A 4,492-nucleotide genomic window follows, 5' to 3' on the forward strand; every position below is an offset into this window, starting at 1 on the left:
AGCAAAGAAAATAGTGGCTGCCCCCCTGCCACTTCGTGTGAGGTAGTGGTTTTCTGTTGCTATCGCGTCTGTGGCCTGAAATCTCTAGGAACATAGGGCGACCGCTTGGTGCTGCACGGGCTTGAATGGCTTTCCCGGCCTAGGCTGCATGACCTGGGCGTCTGTCGTCTTCTCTGGGCAGGACAGGGACAGGAAGTATAGCCTCATGGGGAGCGTGAGACTGATAAGGATGCCCAGCCAGCTGCTGGGGCCAGGATGCATGGAAGTGACTTGTGAGTTGGGTGTAACACCAGGGCCTCAGCACTCCCAGAGTGGGCGTCGGACAGACGCCTCCTGCTGACCAGAGCTGATGGCACTCAGGGGTAAGGCTCAGCCCTGGGAGAGGTACTGCCTGCTGCCAGCCCGCATCTACCCTGCCCTAGGACTTTGTCCCTGGCATACCGCTACCCCCTTTCCGTGTCTCTTCCACTTCTACTCAGTAGGAAGGGTACTGCACTCCTGGGACTCGCCCCCACACTTCACTGCCTGGCACATGCCAGGGCTGGAACCCGCCTCCCCCGGTGCTGGCTCCTTGCCTTATGGGGGGACCTGCTCCAGGGAGGCCATGGGAGCAGTAATCTCTGGAACAACTTCCCGTGGGGGCCCTCACCAGGACACCTGGAGCTGGAGCAGCCTGAGGAGATGGGGGGCCAGGCCTGAGGAGGCTGTGTTCCTGACCTGAGGCATGGGCCCTGGGTGTGGCTCCACCCACTGTGGCCCTGCTGTCCACTTGCTTAAAGTGGGGGAAGGGGCAGAGCCTGTCTCTGAGTCCCTAAGCCCATCCTGGGTCCTGGGTGCTGGGCTTCAGGAAGAATTGCCATTTGCGGTGGGGACTCGGCTGTCTTCCCATTTTCTGGCGGATGTGACAGGCAGGGTGAAGTGGTTGGTGTGACTGTGCCCGCTCCAGGGGCAGGAAGTTGCTGGAGGAGGAAGAGGATTGAGAAAGGCACCCCCTAGCCCCCTGTCTCTTGGGGCCCTGCCCCAAGCCCAGGGTTTCTGACAGCTGGTCACTGAGCAGGCAGTTGTTCCAGGGCTAGGACCTGAGAAACGGGAGGAGACCTCCTCAGGACCCAGCTCCCTCTCTATAGCTCTGGGCCAGGAAGCTGGGTCCAGGCCCTTTTCGTGTGCAGCTGGAGAGACAGCACTCAAGGACAGTGTGGGAGGTGCATGTGGGGTGTCCTGCTCCGGGGTGGGAGCAGGAGGAGGAGCCAGGCCAAACTCAGGTTGTGAAGGACAGGCAGGAGGAGTGGGGGGCCCCAAGGCTGGCAGGGTTTTAAGTAGGGGCTGGGTTATGTTTTCAAAGCTCACCCCTGCCCCCTCCAGCACCTGGCCCCCAGCAGTGGCCTTGAGGAGACTAGTAAGGAGCTTGGCCAGGTTCAAGGGGAAGGGTAATGGCTGAGCTGGGGGTAGCCAGAAGCAGGCATGGGAAGCCTGCAGAGGCCTGCTAGGTATGGATATTGGGAGAGGTTGGATGACCAGGGTGCTCCCACAGAGGGGCCACTGGAGATGAAGAAGCAGGAGAGAAGGACCAGTGAGGTGGTGTGATGATTGAGGTGGCTGGATGCTCCACAGCTGACTGTGCAGTTTGAGTCCTGGTCCCAGTGACTTGAGAATCATGCTGGGTGCGTGTGCATGTGTGCCCAAACTCCCTAGAAGAGAATGGAGGAGAGGGGATTGCAGCATGGCCATCCATCCCGGATCTTTTAAAAAAAAAAAAAAGGAAAAGAAAAGAAAGAGAGAGAGAGAGAGAGAGGGAGAGAGATGGGGAGAGAGATGGGGGAAAAGAAAAGAAAAGAAAAAAGAAGAAAAGAAAAGAAAAGAAAAGAGAAAGAAGGGAAAAAAGGTGGGAGGCTTACTGCTAAGACTGAGGCGGCTTTGGGCTCCTGCCCCCAGCCCAGGCCCCCTTCCTCACCTGCACAATCCCAGTCCTCTTTGCTGGGTTTTCTGACCAACAGTGGCATGGTCCCATAGCCATCTCCCCAGGGAGGGAGAGGGCATATCTGACTCACAGCATACCAAAGCTGTGTCCCTATCGTACCCCTGAGCTGCCTGAGCCAGCCTGTGGACCACCCCTAGCCAGAAGGACCATCCCTCACTGACTACCAGAAGCTACCTTGCCTTGAGAATCTCCACTTGGCTGTTCTGTCTATGACAACCCCCTGGGCAGACAACACTGGCAGGTAGGCACTTAGCCTGGGGGATCCGGTAAAGCCTCTGAGGCTCCTATGCCAGGAGTAGGTGTGAGAGGCCGCGCAGACTGGAGAGCCCAGGGCTCAGAGGAGAAACAAAGCGCCATTCAGGGAGCAGCAGAGACTGGGCCTCTACCAGGCTCTTCTCCAGCCCCACACTGGGCTCCGCACTCTCAGACTCTGTCTGAGGGTCCCCCAGGGCACTGTCACCTGGCCTGACCAGGGGGCTTCAGCAGGTGTTTGGGGTGACCCATGCTGGGAGTTTGCAGGTGGGGACAGCCCAAGGAGGTCATGAACTGGTGTGAGAGATGTCAGCTTTGTAGAGCACCTAGCCAGGGCGTTGCACCTGGAGGCTGAGCCGATCACCTTTGAGAGATACCTCTTTGCAGAGGCTGCCATAGCTAGCCCAGAGGGACGAGGCGGCAGGGTGCAGGAGGCCTGGCCTTGGAAAGAGGGTAGCACTGCTGGATGGTGTGGGCGAAGGGGAGGAGACCCCTCCTGCTTCCTGCCGTCTCCTGTCCTGACTGCCAAGGACTAGACCAAACTGCACTGGGAGGGGATAGGGGCAGGGAATGGGGAGTTGGGCCCCTTTCCAATCCAGGCCCACCGCCAGATCCTTGTCCTCACTGGGCCTCTGGACAATGGAGCAGTGTGAGGATGCCTGGGAATGTTCAGGTCAGCCCGGCCCCCTCTGGGCCCATGCCGAAGGGGAGGACAGGAGCCAGGGGCTGTGAGTCATCCCATCTACCACCCAAGCCCCGAGGCTCCAGGGCTCCCAGCCCAAGGAGGAACACACTGCTCTCAGTTCCCCAGCCTGGAGGCCGGCCTGCTCCTCCTTCCTTCTTTTTGCCCCTCTGTTAGCATCTCTTCCTGAGTCCTCCCTCTGGCTTTCTCCCTCTGGGCCTATTTTTTTTTTCTCTCTGTCTGGCCAGAGACCCTTTCGTCAGGTCTCCTGCTCACCATGACCCTGGCAGAGGGGCTGGCCGGTCTCCCGGGTGCCCTCTTTCCTGGCCTGTGCCTCAGGAGGCGCAGCCAGGGAGAAGGCAAGACCTAGCCTAAACATGGAACCTCTCGAGGCTCACCCAGAATTTATTAAGGTATAAATAGTGACAAAGAGCAGAAGGCTATGGGGTAAGATAATAAACTCAGTTAATCAGCAACCTCAAAGGGGGAAAAACATATCTGAAAACAATTTAAAAAGATTAACATAAGGAAAAAGGAGGTAAGAGCCCGTGGATTAAAGCCAGAACAACGACCTGCTCTTGCAACGCTGAGATGAGTAGGAGGAGGGAAGGAACTTTGCTCTGCTGACTCCGCCTGTGGGTTCCGGCCTGTGGCAGAGTGGTCAGGGGCCAGAATAGCCACTGGACAGGTGGGGAGCTGGTAATTGGGTAAGTGACGAGGACAGGGACACCCTCCCCCACAGTGGTGCATGAAGGAGCTGAGATCAGTGTCATGTCTGGTGACCCTGGGTCCTGGTGCCCTTTGCCTGGACCTAAGAGCTGTAAAGTACCCAGGCTGAGTATGATGCAGATATGAGCAGCTTTATGGCGCATGTGCTCCCAGGGAGGCCGCCATGGTATGGAAAATACTAAAGCCATGAGTGAAAGGAACAGATTTTGGACCAGGCCACTGAGAGCTATGGGGCAAGCTGGTGCCTTCCTGGGTAGCAGGTGGCTACTGTGTGGAGGGCTCACACAGCTGCCTGGCATGGCACCAGCAGACAAGTGCCCATGCACTGTGCCCATGGTGGCTGACCCCTGACCTCTACCCCTAGCTCTGGTGAGGAGCAGTGTGCTGTATCCCCCATTCATGCCATACCCCAGCAAGAGCTTCATGGCCTCCATATCCCCACTGTGTCCCTTTGTCACCTAGTTCTGGTGTTGGGATCTCGGTTAAGCGAGGGCCCTTTACCTCTAGGGACCCAGAGACCTGGGGCTGGATGCCTGTAGCAGAATCCCTGTGAACCATCTAGCTTGGTCCTCAGAGTGCTATTACCAACGAGCTCATTTGGCTGAGGGAGTGAAGTGCCTTGCACCTGGTCCTCAGTGCCAGAGACAATCTGGGACCGAAGCCCAGGCCTGTAAGATGCCCAGGACCCAGGACCGTAGCCTGGAGCAAGTCTAGACCCCATCTGCCTCAACATGATACATGGCCTTGATAAGCAGTCCAGCCATGGAGCCACCACTTTCCCTTATGTCTGAAGGTGCATGCCTTCTTCTTCCCCCACCCCAAGGTCTTTGCATAAGCTGTCCTCTGTCTGA

At 57.7% G+C, this 4,492-nt stretch overlaps 1 protein-coding gene across 3 annotated transcripts in view; it reads left to right on the forward strand.

The window, feature by feature from the left end:
- SH3BP2 (SH3 domain binding protein 2) overlaps positions 1 to 4,492 on the forward strand; it is a 44,172-nt gene that overhangs the window by 7,358 nt on the left and 32,322 nt on the right. The window lies entirely within an intron of this gene.

The sequence above is a fragment of the Tupaia chinensis genome, unplaced genomic scaffold (assembly GCF_000334495.1).
Source record: "Tupaia chinensis unplaced genomic scaffold, TupChi_1.0 Scaffold000360_1, whole genome shotgun sequence".
Taxonomy (NCBI): Eukaryota; Metazoa; Chordata; class Mammalia; order Scandentia; family Tupaiidae; genus Tupaia; species Tupaia belangeri.